At 42.0% G+C, this 26261-nt stretch overlaps 1 protein-coding gene and 1 long non-coding RNA gene across 2 annotated transcripts in view; both read right to left on the bottom strand.

The window, feature by feature from the left end:
- Nucleotides 1–6717, bottom strand: part of LOC137158413 (uncharacterized) — a 45982-nt gene extending 39265 nt beyond the window's left edge. The window contains exons 1-2 of the long non-coding RNA XR_010921412.1: nucleotides 6596–6717; nucleotides 6371–6461 (exon numbers count right to left, since the gene is read on the bottom strand). This is a non-coding gene — a long non-coding RNA (uncharacterized lncRNA). The remainder of the gene's footprint in view (nucleotides 1–6370; nucleotides 6462–6595) is intronic.
- The window catches only part of XKR6 (XK related 6), a 298249-nt gene that overhangs the window by 249466 nt on the left and 22522 nt on the right, over nucleotides 1–26261 (bottom strand). The gene's annotated exons all lie outside the window — the stretch shown is intronic.

The raw sequence follows: 26261 nt of genomic DNA on the forward strand, positions 1-26261 counted from the left end.
GAGGGGGAGAAATCTTGAGTGTTTAGTAGAAATGCAGAAGGGAAAATCAGGGATGGTTCCTCCCTTATTTTGATGTAGCTAGATTGATACAATTGGCAAACGTTGCGCTACTTATTAGAGCAGGCACTGCTACAATCTCTCATAATAAATATATACAAATATGGCTAATGCCTTTTTGCCTTGTGAAAAGAAACATAGTGGATCACACCATGATCCATACAGCTCTATTTGGCCTCTGGTAAAGGCCAATGTATGATGCTTCAAAAGAAGACAAAAATCTTCTCAATCCCATTCTACATTATGCACACTGATACTTGGACAATGTTGTACATGGGAGGAAAAATTAATTTCTAACCCTTGCAAATGATCAGCTAAGCCCCTTTATAAAGAGATCTAACGAACCATAGGTCAGCAGGCAGTGCTACAAATTATAGACTCTCTTTCAAAACTGAGCCACACTATTTGACTTGATCACCTCATGCAGAGATGAATTCTGGCAGTTGACTTGACTGTGTGTGAAATAATTGGAGTATTTTAATTCTTGGAAATAAGATTACACTTTTCCTTCTATTTACAGCAATAAACATTGGAAAACAAATAATACAGACCTCTTAGAAACCTAGAAATGTTTTTGATGCATTGTTTTAGCAGCCACAGCTGATCACCTCAGAAATCACTATCTAGGTTTAAAGATTTACTCCAAGCTCCTATCTTTTATGATCATTAAATGAAATTTTTAACAAAAGAAGCCGACAGGCCTACGCTCTTATTTCTTGTAAAGAAGGTTTCCAATCCAAATACAGTCTGGCATATGTCTGTTTTCAGATGGCGCAGAAACACTGCACCTTAATTCTGTACATTTCACATGAGGACTAGGTTGATTTATTAATGCATGAACTCCAAAACCCACTGGCATGAATTTCATCAGCTATTACCCTGATGTCTTCTCTAAGAGAAACAATTGCTTTAAATCCCTTCAGAAGCAGTTGCCCAGGGTAAAGGATAATCAGGTGAGCAATAGGGACTGGACAGAGGACTTCTGAAGAGTACAGAGAACTGTACCTAGGTCAGAGACTTGAAAGCTGCACTCATCCTATCTTTTTCTTCATAAACTACCAGCTTATTTTATTGAAATCACCCCACCACAAACAAATTATGTTTAGCAGGACTTGTGGTTATAATTGCCTTAAATTATTGCTACTGTCAACAATCATTTATGTAAATGAGATGGGGGGACTTTGATATACAGGAACACTTTTCAATGTAATTGATGTATTTTCCTGTGGCATTAACATATTTCACATAAATATATAAGTGCAAATACTAAAACTATGCTTGATCTCTGATCTTATTTAGCATCAGAGGTGGTTTTTATTGTAATGTTATGCAACATATGAACTATGAATAGACACGGTGAAGATGTTAATAGGAATGAGCGCGCGGGGAGGATGGTTAAAAGACCCTTTAATTCTTTTTTCTTATTGAAACCTTTTTAGACCCAGGAATAGCCCCTTATATTGATCCTTTTTTTTTTTTTTTTTTTTTTTTTTTTTTTTTAAAAACATCTCACTCAATCAAATACCACAACATGCAGCAATATTTAACAGTGACTAACCTGTCACATCAAAATAGATCAGTGGTCCCTGGCCAATCCCTTGTCTTTGGCAGTGGCCAAAATTCTTCAGAGAGAGATGCAAAGGGAACGAGTTCATAAAGCCATTCCTTCATCCCCTCCTCAACAACCATGATGCTTTGATTTAAAAAAAAAAAAAAAACAAACCCACCAACAACTAGAAACTGATAACAGCTACAAAAAGGACTATGGGGATTGCTGCTATTTATTTATATTCTAAAAGCAAGCTAACAAAAACACCACCCTTTTAACTGATTTAGAACCATCAAGTCATGCGGAGAACAGGACAATGCAACCACATATTCATATTGCTACTACCTTCCCTATGCTTCCTTTCTATTATTTGCTACACTGACTTATTGTGTCCCAAATTAGATTTTAAACTCCTTGGGGCAGGGGCCATCCAACCCCGTAATGTAGATATTGCAGTGGCGCAGTTTATTTTGGTGTGTTACCAAATTCAGATACACTGATGTGAACCCTGCTTTGTGCCAGTGCAGTGTGTCTACATTAGGAATTAGATCCAGTGTAACTACACTAGTGTAGTCGCACTAGTGCCTTAAGATAATTGTTTATTTTACAGTTTAAATATGTCACTGCTTCCAGGAACGGCAGGAGGTGTACACAGACCACGGTGCAGCTGACACGTGTCATTCGTCACAAACTTGGATGCATGGCAAAACTGCAGCCGAGCTCTACCCAAAATAGAATGGGTCATGTAGACCCATCATACTGTTCGTATGTATGCAAATCCTGCCCCACTGGTTCAGTTCTCTGGCATAGAGAAGCTTAAAAGATTGGGTTATTGAAACACTGAAACCAAAGAGACAGATACATTTTCTTTTACAATGTAATTTCACAGATTGTGCCTATCCATAATAGCTCTCCTCCAGTTTAAGACTCATTATGATTTCAGACCATTTATTTTATGTTAATGTGATTTTTCTCTCTTTTTCTAATAAATACTGTCTAATACAATCCTTGAGCTCTTACACTGTTTGGGTAAATTCACACAGTCGCTCATGGAAGTGGTAAAGAACTTCTAACGGGTTAGACAACATAGATGGACAGGTACCCATAAGATGTGCTCAAGGCAATACTGAGGACCATGATCAGGAGCTGAGTTTAAAAGGCTTAAAGTAACATGGGATTTTTTTTCTCTGGCATATCCTTGGGACAGAAAGAAAACAACTTCAAACCTACTTGTCCTCTACAGCCACTTATACTGTTGAAAAGTTCAGGAAAAGAGGAATATTCTGTGAGTACGAAATTAAGAGGATATAGCAAGGCGCTGTGGCCTTCCTCTGAGCCTGGGCCCGAGGAAGGGTCGCTCCACCCCCACTGGACAGAACCAGGCCCTGCAGGTCCAGCCACCCGGAAGCAGAGGGGTGAAGCCAAGCCCAGCAACTCAGTGAGGGGGGAAGCTGCCATTGGAGGCAGACGTGTCTTCCCGGAGGCTGCAGCCTAGGCCTGACCCAGGCCCTGCGGCTGTTTGGTGGAAATGCCCCGCCGCTGCCAGACCTTGACGAGCCTGCCAGGCCTGAGCGACTGGAAGGGGCTGCCGGATCCTAGTAGCTGGGGGAAGCCAACCCTGCCTGCTGGATAGGAGAAACCCCCAGAGGCCAGTCCTGACCTGGAGGAGCTGCCTGACGCCAGGGAACCCTGAGAGCCCTATGACCTGGAAGAGCTACCCTCTGCTGAGGAGTTCCCAGACTTACTGCTGACCAATGAGGAGGGACTGGTGGGCCTGCCGCGAGCAGAGTACCCCAGCGACCTGGAGGAAACTGAGGACACAGGTACCTGGGGACCAGGGGAGGAAGTGGCCCAGGGACAGACTTAGCCAGTGGCTGAGTCAGGGGCAAGACCCCCGTTGGTGCCTTTGCCACTGCTAGGGCCCTGGGCTAGGATGCAGTGGAGATGGGTGGGCCTGCGTCCCCCTTCCCTAACAACCCCGGGAGAAAGTGCTCTCCCCTGCCGCTATAGACAGCGGACCCACTGCTTCGCCCTGCCTAAGGGCCAGAGGCAATAGACTACTTTGACTGCACGCCCGGCTTAGGGGCCGGGGCAATAGGCTGCTTTAACAGCTCGTTGGTGGGAAGGCTGGGGGCTAGGGACTCCTAACCAGACTGCTAATTCCCCTTAGCAGAGGCGCTGTGGCCTTCCTCGGAGCCTGGGACGAAGGAAGGGTCGCGACACCCCAGCCGGGCCGGGCCGCCTGCCTACAGCGGAGTTTGTTTTCAGAAACAGTGGTGATCAAAGCACATATACAATCTTGTAAAGCAGAATGCGGATCAGCCCTACTGATCTTTTTTACTGAAACCTTCTTCTTTAGGCTTATAGCATTTAGCCTGCATTTACAGAAAAATGTGTTCTTGCAGTTTATCTAGTAATAGCGGAAGCACAGCTCTAAAGGGGGTCTAGACTGCATGTTCACAAAATCATCCTTCCTCTATCTGTCTAAGCCCTTGCACTGTTATCGTTGGTTGAGCTTCACCTGTACTAGACCAGTGGTGAGAGAATTACTATAGACAAGGCCTAAACAGAATACATTTTGACATATACAACGTGACCTATGTAGTGACACTGGATCCCTACGGGACACCCTAAACCTGCTCTTAGGTTCTTCCCAGAAAGATAACGCGATTCAGAATACTGAGAGACACAGAGCAACTCCTCTGCAGCAGGTTCATTCAAAAGGAACAATGGACTGGTCAGTCAAGGTGACAAACTGCTGTCGTCTTGGGGTGAGGTCAAGTTCTCAACCTGTTACAATGAGCAGGAGATATACAAACTCCACCACTATTTTTCACTGTACATATGCTAAACAACTGAAAATCAATAGCCATAGTAATTATATGTTTCTGGATGCAGACATTTTGTTCTAATCTGGATGGAAATTATACCTGTCATGGAGCTGTAGGTGGTATATTATTGTACCCCTGACTAGTTGACCTGAATAGTAATAAGGCTGTATGTCTCTGTAGCAAAGCAAGGGAAACCACAATGCGAATGCAATCTTCTGACTTAGAATGCAGCTCTGGCCAGAACTTAATGCTGTGTAAATTACATTTGCCTCAGCAATCAAATCTCCTTTTCATTACCTCAGTGCTATCAGACTTTTGAAATAATTGACACGATCACTTGTAAATGGTTAGTTTGGTTTTAAAACAGCCAGTCTTGCCCTCTCTCTTCTTGAGTACTTAAATTTGTCTCATACATAGGCATCCAGAAGTCTTTCCATTTGGAATAGTACCCTAAAATCCTTATTAAGAAATAAAATCAAACCAATTTAAAATCCCAAATTACTGAGAATATAGATAAGTATGTCTGAAATGTACAGAAAACAACTGAAAATTGGTTTCCTGTTTACTTTACCACAAAGATTATATTTCTTCTGCTACAGAAAATTATGTCATCTACACGGTCATGGTTACAGGGCTAGCAAGCTCCTGTCTCTTTCCCAGTCTCTCTGATCACCCCCCTCAGGTGTTAGACTGAGTGCCTTTGCTCCTCCTGGAGTGAAAGTCTGCAATTCTCACACTCTTAGCCCTACTCTGTGCATCAACAATTCTCACTCTGCAGGTCCATCTGAATTCTGGCACCTGTAGATCTTCCCTTCAGGACTCTGTGACCAGCAGTACCCAGTGATTACACAGCCTTCCTAAACCAAAGTATTATTTTAGCAGTAGGAAAAAAGCTTGTACAGAAAAAGGATTTTCAAATGAACAGTCTGCACAGATCTAAAACCCTACCATCCTGTGATGGTGACCTAGGCAGGCCTAACTTCTTCAGACACTACTAGGAGGTCCCTGTACTTGGTTCCCACAAATGACTATTGCCCCTCTTGAGAAAGGGTCCCTTTTAATCCTTCCAGAGTTCTTTTCATCCTCTGTGTTTGTGGGCCTTTTCCTGTCCTGATCAAAACCAGTTTGTAGGTTGGGTGGAGAGGGAGCCAAATCATCAAAGCTAATAGTTCTGATGATGTCCTTTAAGGATTCTCAGGTGTTTGCTGAGAGGTGGCTGTTCTTGAGCCATTCTTATCCTTCCTAACTGTTCTTTTCTGACAATTTCCTGTTAAGTTAAAACACAGCAATTCAAAAATCACAAAAACCAGACCACTATACAGTATTCATGAGTTACTACAGAGCCACTCCAAACCTGTCACAACCACCTTAAAACAATGCATAGCACTATATTATTCCTTATGCTAGTGTAGTTCAGAGTTAGTGGTGTCATCAGCTGTAGCAGGAGAAACAGAACCCTGAACTCAGGTCTTGACATGTAAAGAAAACTCTCAGATCCCCTGTAAACAAGTATCTATTTTAAAATTTTGATATTTATATTTTAAAAGATCATGTAAAACTGCCTCACCCTTTTTTATGCAGCCTTTTTTAGGCTCTCATGTATGACTTAGTTTTACTTTCCTTGAAACAAAATTACATCAATGTTTTATTTAAAAAATGCCAATCAAGTTCTTCCTAAGCATTTTAAGGGTTAATACAAATTTGCCTGCCATTTCTTTTTATCGTCGTTAACAGATTCTCTTTCCATGACATCTGCAAATTTGATAATAAAATAGTTGACAAAGACTAACCACATTTCTATCTCCATACTAGAAGAAAAACCTTGGTGCATTGTAGTTTATAATGACAGTTATGTGACACTCAATATCCTGAACCTGATCTGATGAAACGTCATAATATGGGACCATTTTCCCCCCATATATCAAAATTGTACCTTCAAGAAGAGACACCACAATTCTTCACAAGGTTTTAACATTACATTTCCAGACTGCAACTGCTTTTCTGCTTTTTCTTGCCAGCATTCACTGTGGAAAATTTTCATGTGAAAATATGAATTCAAGATGAACCAATTACAAGAAGAAATGCTATCCAAAATCTCATTCAACTGGCAATAGGATTTCATGTTCTGGCAGCAAGGTATAAAAGTCTGTGGACTTACCACTGTGCCAAGGGAACACATAGATATCATGACAACCCCTAACCACAGCTGACAGCAGACGCTTTCCTTCTATTCTCTGCCAGCTTTGTGTGTGCCAGAATTCTGAACCTGACAGACTTACTCCCTATAACACCCTCCCTACATGCCCCCCGGCACTGCTTTATCCTAATGGATGGGCAGATCAATTCACAGAACACACATCCACAGAAAACATGCCAGCCTGGGAGACCTCAACCAGCGCAGGTGCTTATTATTTTCAGGATTAAAAGGATCTGAAGGCATAGCTAATGGCTACTAAACAAAACCTGCCAAATCTGGCATTATGAGCTGCCTTCCTGCCTTCTTGGAAAGCCAGCCTTGATTGGGATTCACACTGAATCTAAAATCATGAAAACATCTTTATGAAACAATGTCAGAGAACGCAGCAAAATGCTGTGTTGAACAATTGGCCGTAGCAATGCTGTTCAGTTCTGCAAAGTGAATACATCACATTTGATGAGTTACATAAAATATGTCAGCATTTTTTCTGGCAATAATAATACAATAGGTTCTGAAAAAACTTAACATACTGAAAAGAAAATATTTGATTTCTTTGGAACAATGGTCACTGTATAGTCAGGGATTTATACAGATTTTGCTATACGTTCATGTGTTTGAACAGTGTTTTTTTTCCCCTCTGCTTTAGGAGGAGTGCTAGATAAATCCATACTTTCCAGGGTTTAAAATGTGGCACTGGAGCATAGGAATCCCATGATTTTCCCTCAGGAAAATCCTGCATCATCTTTAATTAGCCCTATCAAGGTTAGACTCATGCACAGGAATACTTGCCCTGAAGGCACTGAGAAAAACAGGCGAGGAGGAGGACAGGGCAAGGAGGGCAGAAAGAAAGGAAGGCAAAGGACTGACAGCAATTTATTTTATATGGCACAGAAACTGCACTGGTAGTCAAGCTATGAGACAGACTACGACAACTAAAGATAAGAGTGGACAGTTTGTGTGAGGGTGGGGGGAATCATACCACTGGGCTTTATACAGGCAATGGATGAAGAAGGCTAAAATCTTTGCTTTGGGAGGTGAAAAAAATCTATGAAAATATTGAGAGAAAGGAAGTGACTTCACATGAGATACTGCATTGCTTAGGGGTCTGAACAGAACAGGGAGGCAGGAACTCAGCCCCTTTGAGTTCACTAAGCATGTAATTTCTGGCTAGAAAACTGTTCAGTTGGAGCTCTGCACTATCTTTATTAAAAGGCCACCCTTCCATTCTGTGTTGTTTTCCATGTACTCAACAGTCACAGAATCCACTCCTTGCCACACAATTCTGTTCTAGAAGCTGAGCTTCCATTGAAACAAGAAAATGTTTTCAGCACTTAAAGCCGTGAAGAAATCTTTCGACGTGAAGCATGTGTAAATTGACACACGATGTCTTCCTGAGACAGCATACAGCCCAAAACAGTGGACAAAGTTCTAGCACTACTAAAGTCAATGGAAAAACTCCCTTTGACTTCAATGGGGCCAAGATTTCACCTGTTATCTTTAAGGGGTGTGAACTGCCCAATTGATCACATTGGCAACTCTGTTGAAATGGCAACCTTGTTAATGATCATTTTATCCAGCTAATGTGCTTACCCCAAACTAGCTCCCATGTCTCCCCAGGTGCTTCTTCAGTAACTAAGCTTCCCCTGCCACTCCTCTGATGCAAGTATGTGTTGTCAATACAAACATCTTTGGCATGTCAAAAACAGAAAATAAGGGGATGGCATAAAATAAAAATTCAATTTAATATCAACCAAGACAACATAGGAGCTACAGGGTTAATTGAATCAATTGTTTTCATATTTAATTCACTATTTTATTTAAGCAATGCTGCCACACCAGACTGCCACAAAATCTAGGAGCACAGGGGGCCTCCCTGTAGTACCATGTGCAGAAGTCACTGTATTCACCATATCAGCATCCCCACAAAGCTACCTCATGCAGTGCTCTGAGCAGTGTCAGCAGCAAACGGTACTGGGTACCAGGTGCTCTGCTCCTGTATACTATTCATGTAGGTTTTGAAGAGATGGACATAAGCAAGAAACAAACACATCAGTGTGAGAGCAGGCTCCTGAAACAGCAGTTTTGAAAGATTTAACAAGTCTGTGGCTAAGAAAGGAAACTGGAAATCCTGCTAGCAATTCAAAAGCACAAGGCAAAAAATGTCCACCACCAAAACGACGTCTTTCATTTTTTGTTCCTACCAGGAAAAAGGCTTTTGCTGCTACAAAGAAAGAAAGAAAGAAAGAAAGAAAGAAAGAAACAGGAAGAACTAAGAGAACTGTTAAAGCGGCCTAATTGTGACTTCCATGCACATATCTTGCTTTAAGCATTAGTTCTTTGTTCATGTTTCAGACCAATGGTAACTGCTACAACTATTTTAGTTTAGCTCCGATTCTTCGGAAAGTGACTATAAAAATGCCATGATGGTGTTCTGAGTGTGCTGTGTCTCTACAGCTGCCCTATCAAACTTGCTGGGTTCACAAATATAATAAGGTGGCTTTTCCCACTGCTGGTCCCTTACTATCACCACAGTTCTGTCTCTTGCTCTGATAAACTCCTTTCTTGCATAAGAACTCATCCTTAGTCTCAATGGATCCTTCTAACTGATTAATTATATCAACATCTCTCTCTGGTGAAAGAGTTAAACTCCAAACTGACTGGAGACACTAATGTTCCGCACCCCATCTGTTTGGATGTGCTTACTTACTAATTGATACACTGTTTATCTCCATGGCGGCTAAACATTTTAATCACACTGATTAAAACTCTGAGCAAGAACAAAACAAAAATAGTTAATCAAAGGCTGTTAACAGTGCTTGAATCTCTAGATTCACCACTCTTTACACATGCAAGCTGGTTAAGGATCATCTCCCCCCCATAACTAGCATATGATCTCTGATATAGCCATTCCTTTGCCAACTCTGCAATCTGCCATAACCACATAATAGGCTCTGGCACCAGAAAAGAGGAATACACTCCCAAAAGAAATACATATATTTGACTCCCTGTTCTTTCACTTCTAAATTTAAACAGTGAAAGAATGCTTAACTATTTTTAACATAATTACCAAATGGTAAGGAGTTATTGTTGCCATTTGACTTCATTTGTCTCTTTTTGCTTTTTGCAAAATAGAAATAAATGCCTCACTATCTCACAGGGTCATTCTGCTGATTAATTTATTTCTGAGGCACTGGGATACTACAATAATGAGCACCACAGAAATTTCTATAATGCTTATAGAGTGGTTTAGGACCAGTCACAGTATATAAATCAGCACCTCCTGTGTTCTAATCATAGTTCCTACATACCCTCATGTGTCCTTGGGGCCAAGTCAACCTCTCTGTGCCTCAGTTTCCTGTCTTGAAGGAATGGACAACAGTACTTCCCTAACTCACAGGGCTGTGAAGAGATTAGCTTGCATTTGTAGAGACTCTATGAAAATAAGTGCCCATTATAGCGTTGCAGCAGTGCCACTCGAGTTCGGGTTGCATCACAACTTCTGGTTAAAGGCTGACCTTTCAAAGTCTTTCAAAATTGACACTCTTAGATTCCTTTGAAATCTGTGTTTCATGAGGGTGCAGAGTAAGGTTAGTGACCCACATTTAGGGTCACTTGAGCTCAGGGTTCTGGAGATTTAGGCCCCCCAAAATAACCATCGTAAAAGTGTCTATCTGGATTTTTTTTTTTTTTTTTTTTTTTTTTTTTTGCGCAGAGCTAGAGATCAAACTATTCATGTGATGTGGGTGAAAATGACGTCAATTTTTCAAGTTTTGCCAAGTTAGTGCATGCACATTTTTTACAGAAAAAACGGATAGAAGGTTTAATTCCTACCGTTTTATAAGCTTTAAAACTTGACTCTCGTAAGTGCTCTAAAATCTGAAAGTTTACCCAGATTGGTGTGAAATATGGTGTCTCATGGAGGTTCGGGGGTAACACTAGTGATCCAAATTTGGGCTCATTTGCCTGAGTTACTGGCCTCTCAAAAACGTTTCCTTCTACTGCCTTGTACTGCTAAACTGAAAGGTTCTAATGACTGAATGAATCACAGACCTCATTGAGATTGACGGCTGTGCATTCACTCTTCAATTAACCTAACTCAGGCTAAGTAAATCACACGACTGCATCTAAAGCCTGGTCTACACCAGACTGTTTTGTCGACAAAAGTCAGCTTTCCTCGGCAAAACAGTGCTGGTATACACACTGCAAACACCCTCTCACCGCACCAACAAAACTGCCCTGGTTTGGTTTTTTTTTTTTTTTTTTTTGGACAAAATAAAACCACCTTGGTGAGAGGCGTAGAGCCTTTTTCGGCAAAGTTTTAGCAAAAAAACATGCATGTAGACATTGCCATTAGGTTATATCTCTGTAAATAGCTATCCCACAATGCCCATGGTGAATGCCGCTCTGGTAAGCGGTTTGAGCTGCAGCCGTCCACCCCTCCCCTTTCAGAGCCCAAGGAAGTTTTCAAGTTAACCCACCCTGCAGAGCTCAGGCCACAGCAGCAGCAAAGGCAGCCCTGCCCTGCCTGCCGTTTGGGGAAGGGTGTAACTCCTGATGTGCTGTGCAGAGGGAGGGAAGTGGGGGCTATGTCCCTCTCCTCCCCCTGCGGGTGTACCAACCGTCTTTGCTGAGAGGGGTGAAGGGACAGGGGACACCAGCTATGAACTGTCTATGCAGAAGCTTCTGCCTCAGGATTTGGTTGCTTCCAGCTGCGGCTGTCTGAACTTAAAGAGACAGTGACTCTTGCAGACACACTCACTGTTCCCCAACACACACTGTCTGGCTGTCTCTGAATGCGTGTGTGTGTCTCTCTCTCTCACTCACTCACTGTCACACACACTCTCTTCCCTCCTCTCCCCCCCACCCCCTTCTGTGGGCTTCTTGTGTTTGTGATCAACGGTGCCAGTCTGGCTGACAGAGCCGTGGAAAAGCGGCTGTCAAACTAGCAGGATGCCCATGGAAGAATGGGATTCAGAAACCTTCATCGTGTGACACTGTGCCTGTCCCATGAGGCATTGCAAACCCTTCCCAAAGCACCCTGCACTGCTCCCTGTGTCGACAAAAGAGCTGATGGTGTGAATGCACTTCACTGGCAGGAGGAGACAGTGAAGACATGCAACAGCAATTTGATTACAGCGGTGGCTGTATGCCGGCAAAACGTATGTCGACAAAGCTTTCTAGTGTAGACAAGGCCTAAAACAAAAAGTTTTGAACTGAGTAACTGAAGGTTGCTACAATTTGTGAGTCATGGGTGGCAATTTTATGTGGGGGGAATGTAATCAAAATACTGGGGAAAACAATTAGACATGTGAATGCTTCCTGGGGTGGGGAGGAGTTTTAGGGAGAGAAGTGGAGGGGGGTTGGGACTGCAGAAAGGGAAGGGGACAAAGGAGGATGAGTAGAAGAAGAGGGAAAGAGGTTGTGAGCTCATGTGAGGGAGGGCTGGGGGTAGAGGGATTGGAGGAGTGGGGAACTAAGGAAAACATGGGGGCAAGTGGCAGGGGGATTAGAGGAGAAAAGGGACAGGGGCACCTGTTCATCTCCCTTCCATGTGTGCCCAGATCTGGGGAGCTGAGCCACCTCCCTCCCTGTCCTCCCATATGACCGGGGATATGAGAGGCCTTGCCCCTCTGGTGTATCTGAGCCTCTCTTGCTGCTCCCCATGTGTATGCCAGGATCGGGGGTGGGGGGTTCATGAACATCTACAGCTGTTGGACCCCTCTCTCTACCCCTGTTCATGTGAGCTGGGCTCTGGGAAAGTCTGAGGCCCCCTTTCCTGCCCCCCAGGTAAGCCAGGTCCTAAGGAAGTCCTCCCGCTTTGGATGGGGAGTTGAGAACACGCACACTTCATGAACATTACAGGCTCTAAAGCACTCAGGAGGAGGAAGGGATAAATGGAGCAGTTCACACCCCTCAGAATTATTGTTTCAGGTTCTATTTCTCAACATAGGCTGTTCTTACTCAGGCCTTATCTACACTACAAAGATAGGTCAACTCACAGCCACCGCATTAATTACTGCATTCCCCACTGGGGGAAGCCATCCAGGGCTTCTCCCCTCCCCATTCCCAGACAGGAGCAGGGTCCAGCCACTCAGGTCTCCAGGGGAACGGGGGACAGCTGGGCTCTAGCCGCCCGGCTTTCTTATCAATTGACAAGAATGACAGCCAACAGTCAATGTAAAGAACACGGTGTCTGCACTGACACCGCGTCGCCTTAATTACACCAACATAAGCCTTGCACCTCTCATTGAGGTGGTTTTATTATGTCGGCACAGAAGGGGAGTTACTTCGGTGGGAGGAGCAGTGTGTACACCTCTGCTGTTTTGTCGACAAAAGCTGTCTTTTGTCAACAAAACTCTGTAGTGTTGACCAGCCCTCAGGTGAGAACATCCCATGAAGACGAACAGGTCACATCATGCCTTTCCTTCATCATCCCTCTATCCTTCCTGTTTAGTGGACAATGCTTTTAAGTGCTCTAAAAGCTGCATGTTTCTATGGATTTTCTTGAAATTTGCTATGCCTTGTGAAAGTGCAGGGTAGGGTAGGGTTAGTCGCCCAAATTTGGGGTCACTTGAGCCAGGGTTTATGGAGATGTAAGCCCCACAAAAAATAGCTGTTCTTCAAAAAGCTTTTAGGTGAGTTGTTTTTTCACACAGAGCAAGAGATCAAACTATTCCTGTGAGGTGGGTCAAAATGGTCTCAGTCGGTCTATTTTTACCCAAAATTCAGCATGGGATTTGAGGGACCAAACTGTGAACGGTATTTAGGAACATGTTCACTTCTTCACTTCAGTAGCTGTGCAGTCTGGATGGATTACACTACATGTGCCTCAGTGAAGAAAAAAAGAAAAGAAAACACGAGAGAGTTTCTTCTCTGCCTCTACTTCATGCTTGCCTGGGTAGATTGAGGGAACGTTCCAATGCCACAGTCCGTGGTGAACACGCCACCACATTTCTAGTCCAAGTGTTTGTACATCTGTGCAATAAAGACTCACTCACATGTGGCTTGCTACGAGCTGCCTGTGTTATATTATAGTGTGGTTTTATTCATGGGAAGGTTTACTGTGAACACAGCATAACAGTCAGCCGTGGACAGTCTAACCAAAACCTTTGCTATATTGGGTGGGGAGGAGCAAAGTTCGTGGCTGACCAGAAAATGGGTAACGTATGGCACAGAAACATTACAAGCTCTGACACCTCACTGTTTCTCGGAGATGGGGTACATCTTGTGGACGTACAATGTAAAACTTTCAATATTTTGTAATAGATACCCTCTCTGTGATTTTGCTTGCCAGCCCTGCCAAAACCATTTTGAAACATGACCAGGGAAATCATTCCTCTGTAACAGTTTCCCTTTGCACAAGTCACGCATGGGAGTGGAGTTATAGGAACAGGCGAGTAACAGCAATAGAAAGATTTGCATACCAGGGAGTGAAGACTTCATGAGAATAAGTTCCCTGCTTGTTGGGGGATTGGGGGGGGGGGGGGTGTAGTACACATGCACCTCTTTCCTTTCTTTCTCACACAACGGTACAAAACATAGATTTCATCTCACAATCACAGCTCTGTCACACCTCAAAGAAATCCACAAATCTCACAGGCACACCTCTACCAAGCAGAGCTAACTACTGCCTCCACCATTCAGTATCACTACACCTGACACCGACAACACTCACTTTATCCGGAGTGCATGCAGATAATAAGTGCTTAGACTGCTCTCATATCCCAGCTCGCTGCTGACAATACCCTTGTAATGAAACCCCCATGTGCCCTGCTCATTTTATAACATATAAAACTCTGCACTGAAAAACTGCATCCTGAATCTTGAAGGTACATAAGCAACTCTTCCCTTTGCTCACACACATCACAGAGTGCAAAATTCTCAGCTCTGTCACACACCTCAAAATAATGCACACATGTCCTCATATCGCAAACACACCTTTACCACCCAGGCCCAACTACTGCCACCACCATGGAGTGTAGGCACGCTTGACACATTGACTGCTCCTGGAGTGTATCCAAATAATTCCCATTGGGTACTGCCACCTACAGAGGGAAGGTGGCATAAGCAACCTTTTTTTTTTTTTTTTTTTTTTCTTTTTTGTCCTTTAACAGTGTTTGATGGAATCCTGTGTGTGATAATAAATGGGGTGTAAAAGGAGATGAACAGCTTGTACGTTTCAGAAACTCTGGGTTTAGCAGAGTAAAAGGTGTGTGTGTTAACAGGCTATGCTGGGGCATTGCTGAAATAGAACAGAGTTACGGTTGCATGACCATACAAACTTCACTCTGCATCTCCTGGTTTTCAGAAGTTCGAATTTTGCTCAACTCAGCGATCTGCAAGGGGATGATATACCACCAACCAACCGGCAATAATGCAGTTTTTTTGCCATTTAATTATTAGTTTGTATGTGTTGGTAATACCTAGGACTTGTGGTGAAAGGAGCAATATAAAAACAGTTTATATTTTATACACACATACTTTCTGACTTCAGATAATCCTAAAATAAGTCTGGGATATTTCTCATGGCCTTATTCTGCAAATGCTAACTACCATATATAGAGGGCTTACATTGAAATCAGAGGGACTATTCATAATAGTAAGGAGTACACATTGTACTAACTAAGCACCTGTAATATTATTATTTGCACTCCAGTAATGCCAAGATGCTCCAATCAAGGATCACATACCCATTGCACCAGGAATTTACACACACATAAGTAGGCTTGCAACGATTACATTTTTACTGCTAGATAGCAATAAATATCAATTTCACCACACACACACTAACTGATGAAAAAATATTTCCATTGATAAAAATCAAAATGTACAGCTACATGAAGTAAGAAAAACACTGCTCTAGAACTTACCGTTTGTTTTAAGGATATTTACTTTATATATTTTGACAGGTGATGTGTTTCAATAGTGATAAAGCTTTAACTTTTTGAATCTCAACGTTTACTGTCATTAAATATTTATGGTCTGTCCCCTCTATAAGTTCCTGCAACTGAGAAAACTTAAAATCGATAAAAATAGAAAAAATACTTTAAAAATGAAAACGATGTTTTCTGTCTAAATTATAAGAAAATAATAGAATTCTGCCAAGGATTACATATAACAAATAGATAGACCCTACCTCAAAAGAGCTTACAATCTAATTATAAAATGAGACAACAGGGGGATACAGACAGAGTGGGGGAGCACAAGGCAATAATGGGACAACTATGACTGATGTAGTAAGCAGCAGTCTCAGTGTGATAACTTGGAAGGACTGAGCCTTTAGATGATAGACATCTTCCCTGCTCCATATAAGTTTATGTATGTTTGTAAAACCCTGTGTAAATTAATGGCCCTCTACAAACAGTATTTTTTTAGTAGGGAAGTAGGGGGAGGCAAACTACAAGGCTTATTACTCTGAATACACGTCCAGTGATTTCCATTGTGAAACCACACCTGAATGGCTTTATTTATAAGTCACAGCTGTTTAAGGTAAATTTGTTATAGTAACAGTAACAGAAAAACAAATACTTAGACCATTTTCCTATGCTTTGAATTCTGCCTCCTCCTTCCACTCATACCCCTAACTGGCACTTTTCTTCTTATTGGGCCACTAAGGGCAGATCTACACTGCCAGCATAATTCGGCGGCAGTCAACAGGAGTTACGCAAGTTATGCAGAGTGGCTTGCATAACTCACGTCGACTTTGTTACTTCCCTTTAGCGCGCTGTCTCCGCTGCACTGCGCTGACGGGAAATGTGTTCCCGTCGACGCAGCGCTACACTTTTTTTGGAGGTGGTTTTAATTGATTGATTTCCGGATTGATTGAGTGTGTCTTCACTGCCGCTCAATTGATCTGGAAAAATCGATCTGACAGCAGCGAATCTGCCACCGTCAGTGTGAACATATCCTAAACATTTTTACAGGGCACAGTACTTTCAGTAGTGGCCTTCAGGCATGGGCCTCCCATCACTTCACAAACCTCTGATAAAAGTCAAAAGTCAGATGTTGAAAAAGTAGCTCTGAAGAGACACAGGTAACAGCAGAATAAATTATAATCCGCTACTGCTCAGAAAAACACCCAACCATTCCTTTGTGAAGTAAAAGACATATCTTTAGGTAGCTCTTTTCCAGCAGTAGGTTAAAAAGTAGATACAATTAGTATCACCATAGTTAACACTAATTTTAAGTTTTGCTTCAGCTGGCTTGTGTCTCTTTCTCAAGCAAAATCACCACATTAGGGACCTTTACACAGTGACATCAGCTGTTCCAGCTATGTCTTCAATGCAAAAAAGGTGCGTGTTTACGGCGAAATACCAAATCCAAGTTAGATATGATGAGGTAAGACCCTAGCAGAGACACAAAACAAGTAGTTTTTACCTCCAAAGTCAGTCATTAGCAATTATCTTTGAGAACCCTCAGAAGACAAGTGGGATTCCAGAGGACTAGAGAAGGGCAAACATAGTATCGATCTTTAAAAAGGGGGACAAAAAGGTCCTGGAAAATTATAGACCAGTCAGCCTAACTTTGACACCTGGAAAGATACTAGAACAAATTATTAAACAATCAATTTGCAATCACCTAGAAGATAATAGGGTTATAAGTAATAGCCAGCATGGATTTGTCAAAAACAAATCATCCCAAACCAACCTAATTTCTTTCTTTGACAGGGTTACTGACCTAGCGGATAGAGGAAAGCAGCAGACATGCTATATCTTGATTTTAGTAAGACTTCTGACACACAATTATCAAACACATTAATGAACAAAATATGTTGGGGAAAAGTCAACACTTTTGTAAAGGGAAGTCATGCTTCACCAATCTATTAGAATTCTTTGAGGGGGTCAACAAATGTGAACAAGGGTGAATCAGTGAATATAATATACTTGGACTTTCAGAAAGCCTTTGACAAGATCCCTCACCAAAGACTCTTAAGAAAAGTAAGCAGTCATGGGATAAGAGAGAAGGTCCTCTCATGGATAAATAACCGGCTAAAAAATAGGAAACAAAGGGTAGGAATAAATGGTCAATTTTTACAGTGGAGAGAGGTAAATAGTATGGTCCCTCAAGCATCTGTACTGGAACCAGTGCTGTTCAACATATTCATAAATGATCTGGAAAAAGAGGTAAACAGTGAGGTGGCAAATTTTGCAGGCCATATCAATTTTCCACAAGATAGTTAAGTTCAAAGCTGACTGCAGAGAGTTACAAAGGGATCTCACAAAACTGGATGACTGGGCAACAAAATGGCAGATGAAATTAAATGCTGATAAATGCAAAGGAATGCACACTGGAAAACATAATCCCAACTATACAGACAAAATGATTGGATCTATATTAGCTGTTACCACTCAAGAAAGAGACCTTGGTGTCATCATGGAAAGTTCTCTGAAAACATCTGCTTAATGTGCAGCAACAGTCAAAAAACCTAACCATCTTAGAAACCATTATGAAAGGAATAATTAATAAAACAGAAAATATCATAATGCCCTATATAAGTCTATGGTACGGCCACACCTTCACTGGAGATTTTCAAAAGGAGGCTGCATAGTCATCCGACTTGGATGCTTTAAATACAATAAATCCTGCATCTTGTCAGGAGGTTAGACTAGATGACCCTTGCGGTCCCTTCTAAGCCTATGGTTCAAAGAATAAGTAACCTAGTGATCTTACTGCTTCCCACATCCTCCTTTCCCACTGCACATTTACTTCCCAAGTCTTGTTTCAAATTAAACTGCAAGCTCTTTGGGGCAGAGGCCATATTTTACAGCATCTTCATGAACAGGGCCCTGACACTGATTCAGGCTTTTAGATGACAGGACTTGGTGGTGATGGGGGACTTCAACTACCCAGACATCTGTTGGGAAGATTAACATGGCAGGGCACAGATTATGCAACAAATTCTTGGATTGGATTGGAGACAATTTTTTATTTCAGAAGGTGCAGAAAGCTAGTAGGGGAGAGACTATTCTAGACTTGATTTTGACAAATAGGGAGGAACTGGTTGAGAATTTGAAGTGGAAGGCAGCTTGCGTGAAAGTGATCATGAAATGGTAGCGTTCATGATTCTAAGGAATGGTACAAGGGAAAATAGCACAATAAAGATAGTGGATTTCAAGAAGGCAGACTTTAGCAAACCCAGGGAGTTGGTAGGTAAGATCCTATGGGAAGCAAGTGTAAGGGAAAGAATAGTTCAAGAGAGCTCACAGTTTTTCCAGAGACATTATTAAGGACACAAGAGCAACTATCCCACTGCATAGGAAAGATAGGAAGTAAGGCAAGAGATCATCCTGGCTTAACCAGGAGATCTTCAGTGATCTAAAACTCAAAAAAATGTCCTACAAAAAGTGGAAATTAGGTCAAATTACAAAGGATGAATATGAACATATAAACACATGTATGTAGGGACAAAATTAGACAGTCCAAGACATAAAATGAGATTAAATTAGGTAGAGACATAAAGGGTAACAAGAAAACATTCTATAAATGCAAGAGGAAAACCAAGAACAGGGTAGGCCCGTAAACCATTACTCAAGGTGTGGGAAAAAAAATAACAGAAAATGTGGAAATGGCAGAAGTGCTAAATGACTTTTTTGTTTCAGTTTTCACTGAAAACGTTAGTAGCAATTGGATGGCTAACATAGTGAATGCCAGTGAAAATGAGTTAAGATCAGAGGCTAAAATAGGGAAAGAACAAGTTAAAAATTACTTACACATGTTCAAGTCACTAAGGCCTGATGAAATACATCCTAGAATACTCAAGGAGCTGACTGAGAATATCTGAGCCATGAGTGAATATCTATGAAAAGTCATGGAAGACGGGAGAGATTCTAGAGGACTGGAAAAGGGCAAATATAGTGCTAATCTATAAAAAGGGAAATAAGGACAACCCCAGGGAATTACTGACCAACCATCCTAACTTCAGTACCCAGAAAGATAATGGAGCAAATAATTAGGCAATCAATTTGAAAACACCTACAAGATAATAAGGTGATAAGTAACACTCAGCATAGATTTGTCAAGAACAAATCATGTTAAACCAACCTGATAGCTTTGTTCGATAGGGTAACAAGCCTTGTGGATAGAGGGGAAGTGGTAGGTGTGGTATATCTTGACATCAGTAAGGCTTTTAATACTGTCTCACATGACCATCTCATAAACCAACTAGGAAAATACAACCTAGATAGAGCTACAATAAGGAGGGTGCATAACTGGTTATAAAACTGTTCCCAGAGAGTAGTTGTCAGTGGTTCACAGTCAAGTTGGAAGAGCATATCGAGTGAGGTCCATCAGGGATCAATTCTGGATCTGGTTCTGTTCAATATCTTCATCAATGATTTAGATAATGGCAGAGAGAGTACATTTAACGTTTGCAGACAATACCAAGCTTGGAGGGGTTGCAAATGCTTTGGAGGATAGGATTAAAATTCATAATGATTTGGACAAACTGGAGAAATGGTCTGAAATAAATAAGATGAAATTCAAAAAGGACAAATGCAATGTATTGTTCCTTCCTAAGTGCAATCAGCTGCACACATACAAAATGGAAAATGACTGCGTAGGAAGGATACTGCGGAAAGGGATCTGGGGGTCATAGTGGGTCACAAGCTAAACATGAGACAAGTGTAACAATGGTCCAAAAAAAAGAAAACATCATTCTGGGATCTATTAGAAGGAGTGTTTCTTCCGCTCTACTCTGCACTGATTAGGCCTCAACTGGAGTATTGTGTCCAGTTCTTGGTGCCACATTTCAGGAAAGATGTGGAGAAAGTGGAGAAAATCCAGAGAAGAGCAACAAAAATGATTAAAAAGCTAGAAAATATGACCTATGAGGGAAGATAGAAAATATTGGGTTTGCTTAGTCTGGTGAAGAGACGACTGAGAGGGGACATGATAACAGTTTTCAAGTACATAAAAGGTTGTTATAAGAAGAAGGGAGAAAAATTGTTCTCTTTACCTCTGAGGATAGGATAAGCAGCCATCGGTTTAATCTGCAGCAAGGGCGGTTCAGGTTGGACATTAGGGAAAACTTCCTGTCAGGGTAGTTATGCACTGGAATAAATTGCCTAGGGAGGTTGTGGAATCTCCATCATTGGAGATTTTTAAGAGCAGGTTAGACAAACACCTGTCAGGGATGGTGCAGAAGATAATACTTAGTCCTGCCATAAGTGCAGGGGATTGGACTAGATGACCTCTTGAAGTCCCTTCCAGTCCTATGATGCTAAGATTCTATTTTACCACAATACAAATAAATGAACAATAACCATTTGACAATAGCAAGGGCCTACAGTTTATGGTTTCTGGAACTCCTTGGTGTTACAATAGTATTCATTATCCATTAGCACAGGATTCGGCAACCTGTGGCACACATGCCACCGATGATTTTGAGTGGCATGCGGCGCCCTGGCCAGAGCCGCGCCGCTCTCGGCCCCAAGCAACACCGCACGGCAGCTGCTCCCTCGTACCAGCCCTGACCCTCTCCCACGTGGGTCCAGAGGTGCCCTGGCCGGAGCAGCCAACACACAGCACTGCTTGGGGCCCTGGCCAGGGTCAGGGCCAGTGGCACGCCGACCCAGCCCCTCCGCCTCCCGTCCTCTTAGCCCCATCTCCGCCCCCGCGCTGCGCACATCTGGGGAGCCCCAGGGACCCAAGATGTGCAGGGGCCAGGCAGCCTTGCCCCCGCTGTCAGGCGGGCGGGGGCATCTGCCCCTCTCATTCCTGCTCCCCGTCAGAGGGCCGCCAGGGATGCCAGTGGGAGGCAGCTCCTCAGAGGAGTCCCGGCCGGCGCCCCCTCCCAGGCCGGCACAGGAGGCATGGTCCCTTCGGTACACCACTGCAGCTGCCACCCCCACAGCAGGGGATAGAAGAGGGAGAGCAGAAAATGGATCCGCAGACACCCTCCCCCCGGCCACTGGCGCTGATGGGGGAGGCGCGTAAATACAAATAGTGGCCCCCGGGCACCAGACACCCCGTAAGCCACTAGCCAGGGCACTGGGCCCATGGCACGTGGGAGAGGGGCGGGGGGGGGAAGGCTTGGCACACCCCTACCCAAAGGTTGCTGACCACTGCATTAGCAGATAATTTACAACCCTATTGGGCTGCGTTTCCTGAGGAGAATTGGCAGTGTGTTAAGGCCCTGTCTATCAGAGAAACATTTCCTGGAGTAACTACCCCCACATGTAGGCATCCTGAACTGGTGTAATGCAGAACCAGTGACTTAATCCTGTAAAACCATCCGAGTGTGGCCTGGTCTACACTTCAAATTTAGATCAAAATAACTATGGCACTCAGGGGTGTTAAAAATTCAGACTCCTGATACTGAGCTAACCCCGCCTGTAGATGCGACTAGGTAAATATGGATACAGGCTGCACCGACAGAAGGGGTTTTCTGCTGGTGTAAGAACACCACCTCCCCAAATGAAGTTCATATGTTGTCCGACGCCCTCTTCCACTGACATAGCTGCATCTACAGGGGGAGTTATGTCAGCATAGCGACACTGGTCCAGGGTGTGATTTTTTTTCCACACCCCTAACCAACACAGCTATGCCGATATAACTTTTCAGTGCAGACCAGGCCTAGGATTTTACCTCCTGTTACTTATCCTATGCTAGCTAGCATGTGTTAAGAACATGCTTTTTTTCCCCCCCAAGTGAAGACAAGTCCTTTGTGTAAATGAAAGCAGACCCTATTACTTCAAACCCTACCCCTGAGATATAATGGAACCATTCCATTATTTGTTTTAAAATACAGTTACTCTTTTTCAATTCATTTGGTCCTATTAAACATTTAGGGTTTTTTTTGCTACAATCGAAGAGATAATATCCTCTGCAGGTAATATGCTTCAACTGCAAAGTCAATAATGCATTTTGGCTAATAACATCCCTCAGTTGAATAACTGAGTAGTTAATAAGTATCAGACATGTCTGATAATAACAAGAAAAACATGGTATACAAAGGCACTTCCCCAAGCTTCAAGCCCTCCACCCATTTTACTGTAGATTAAAGCTAAATTAAACCCCACCATAAAAAAAATGTTTTACAAATAGACCTTTGGGTATTGTGAGGACCTTCAAAGCCTTTTCCCTTTCCTTTCCAAAACCATGGGACACATTTTCAGCTGGCATAACCCTACTGGAATCAATCGAATAATGCCAGTGGGAATTTTGGTCCACCATGTCTATACTCAATGTCTAGATATTGAACAAGGCTAAATTAAATGCTTTATTACTCTCTTATAGATATAGGTGTCATCCCACAATTTGTGGGGAAAGTATTTCTTTACCAGGTATAAACTGACCTACAATGGGCTAGAATTCCCATTCCCTGTTTCAGTTACAGCAGAATAGTATGATGTCTCCAAAGTTCAAATGATTCAATGGACTTCCCACTTCACTTTGAAGTTATAAGATTGGTGAATAAGAGAGCTCCAACGGATGTCTCTCTCAGTGTTTGCCCATGAAAGCAGGTTAAAATTGCAAGCCTTAAAAATTCATACACCTATTCATATAGGAGGGAAAAACAATAAATAAATATATATATAATTTTCAAACAGCACTGAGGACAAGAATAAAATTTTACCCAACTCTGAAAATCCTCGGTGGACTAAGAAACTCCCTTTCATGTTCTGACTTTGAAGCTTTTTTTCTTACGGTTCGAGACAGAAAAAAAAAATCACTTTTACGTACCTGAAGTACACTGCATCTCTGTATATTCAATGAATAGGCTATGAAAAACTGTACAGTAGGCCCTAACAACTAAAAATATTTCTATTCTATTACTGCACTACAGATTTAATGCAACATATCTGTGATCAGCATCTGGTAGGAAGGGTTTCAGGCCGATCTGAATATAAATAGGGATGGACACAGTGAGCTCTTGGACAGGAAGCCTTCCAAAGAACAAGCCAGAACATTGCAGTGAGTGGTGTGGGCTGACTCAGTAGGCTGTACTCCTCTTGGTTTGCAATGAACCAGTGGCCCCAGCAAGTGGCTAGAGTGGATCGATGAAGTGATGGAGATGCAGTCTTTCCTAAAGATCCTATTAAACTGTCCATAACAGTAGGGATCATTCACACGGTTATCTAACTAGATTCCAGCGTGAGCACAGACAGAAAAGGAATTTAAGGTCCATAGGGTGGAGCAAGTCCACCAAAAGTAGTTTTTACTGAACCCTGAAATGAGGGGAGTTCTTTGAGGATGTGGGTGTTGTGACTGTGCTCCTCTATACACATGAGAAAACAGGCAGCAGAATCCTGATGTGTTACCAAGTCCTGATAATGATCAAAAAGAAATACATTTTCCACAAGTCTTAAGTCCTAGGCATCCAAACAATCTATTAGCAGAAGAAAACTCAAAAACAAAGACTTAGGTTTTTTTGCTTTCAGTTTCTTTAACCACTGGTAAGACATTAAAGATCAGACAAAGATTTGGGCAATATCTAGTTACATTAATTGTCCAGTTCTCAAACATCGATTCACTGCAAAGAAGCACTTCTCTAATTCACTGATTAATAAGTGGATTACAGTACTGCAGACATCGCCAGCCTCAATCAAAGCAGCAACACTACAGAGTGATGAGTAATAGAGTCCAATAGGAGAAGATAGCAAGCAGGCTCATTTAGATACCATTCCAGCTTGACCCAAAGTGATCTGATCTTATCAGAGGACAGAACTCTTGAAGAAACCACAACATTAGATCACAAGCCGACAATGACTGTCTGCCAATGATGCACTGTTAAAATGGTTTATACAGTTGAATGGATATGTAGCATATAAAGGGAAATAACGTCTACTCTATAAAGCTGGGTAAACACCTTAGATTTAAAGCAGCTTTCCACAATTCTACTTGTCCACATGTTCAGGAAGAGGGTTTTTTTTTTAGTTAGTTTTTTAAATGGGTAAATAAGGTAATTTAAGCTTTTTCATTACAAATATCATGACAAAGGGGGAAATGAGGAGATTTTATATCTGTGCTGGTAAATTTGCATGATCATTCATGTCTTTTCCATTTGATAATTATTATATTTTTCCAGGTTTTTTTATGGCGTTCATGGAGAAATAGTAAATGATGCAACACCATTTTGGGAACTGGACTGGTTTTCTTGTTTGGTTTCCCCTTCCTCTCATTTCAATACAAGTTCCTATTTTACCTTCAGATCTTTCATCAATTAGCAGTTCCATGTAAAGTTACAATAGAGGCATTTTTCCTTTTTTTAAATGAGCTGACAAATGTTATGTTACCTTAGAGCCTTTTAGGGGTTTTAAACTCTCTCTCTTCACTCCTGGATTGTAATATTGGTTCCCATTCCTCTGTGCTCACTAGATTTCTTAAATCCCACAAATTTGCTTTCTTCAAATCTAATTTCTTTGTACTGATGTGTTCTGTGAACCCATGCCTTACTTTGCTGGAGTCTAGTTAGTTACATTCCTTATCATAAACCTTCCATTCTATCCCCTTTTCAATTCATTCTTCCCCGTTGGTAAGAAGTAGGATCCAAAATGACATCTCCTCCATTTAGATTCTCTACTTTCTGCACCATAAAGTCAACTTTTGTATTAGTTGGAATCTCTTCTGACCCACTATCTCTGGTGAAAGCTATATGGAGTGTTAAAGATCCTCGACCAGCAGTTTTCAACCCACGGCGCAATCAGCACACAGCTTTGGCCCATGTGACATCCTCAGGGCTATAGGTAGTATATATATTATGTGGATGCGGCCCACATAACACAGAGAATTGCGTATGCAGTCCACAGTGGTAAATAGGTTGAGAACCACTACCCCAGACCCTGTTATATTGGGCTCCCCAACATAGGGTCTGGCATAATTTGTTCTTTTAAAACTTCTGCTCTAGTGATAACAGAAACATCAGATGAACAATCACCAAGAAAAGGAACACATCTTAACTGAAATTTAAATTTCTGACACTAGTTTTTTGTAGTGGGGCCACTGAATAATTTGTATACAGGTTGTCCGCTGTTAGTTTTGGTCTTAACATCCCATCCAATTGAGGTCCTGATCATCTCCATCTCTTCATTCTGGAAACCAGATCCTCCATCCAAACTACTACCTGCTTCTCTTTAGGCTATTGGTAAATATAGGAAATAACCTCTGGCCAGTAAAGTGAGTAGAGATTCCTTCAAGGCTAATACAGGTGTGCTAGTACATGGATCACCCTGGCAGTGATGCTCAGCACCACCTCACCACCTCATTTACCTTATAATGGAATTGCAGACATTTAATACAGATATTTACTATTCCCAAGTTATTTACTATTTATAATGTAGGAGAGAGAGAAAGAGTTGGGTATATAGTAAACAAATCTTCCCCTCTTGTTTACCTAGAAAACCACTCTCAGAACTCACGGTTTTAAAAAAGGGGCAACATATGAGTCTAATTTTGAAGACCATGGGCTAAAAGGTGACAGAGTAGAAGTGTGACAGTTTGGGGGAATATATCTGTGTCAAATTATGAATTTCATTTTGTTTTGTGAACACCATTTATGATTTCAACCTTCCTTGTGGACTGTCTTGTCCTACAAGGCTTGGCACTGCAGAGCAGAGTTCTGACTAAAATTAATAGGAAGCCGGTTTAAAACAAACATAAGGAAATACTTCACACAATGCATAGTCAA

This window comes from Emydura macquarii, unplaced genomic scaffold (assembly GCF_026122565.2).
Source record: "Emydura macquarii macquarii isolate MOO-44397 ecotype Brisbane River unplaced genomic scaffold, CSIRO-AGI_Emac_v2 contig_1676, whole genome shotgun sequence".
NCBI classification, from domain to species: domain Eukaryota; kingdom Metazoa; phylum Chordata; order Testudines; family Chelidae; genus Emydura; species Emydura macquarii.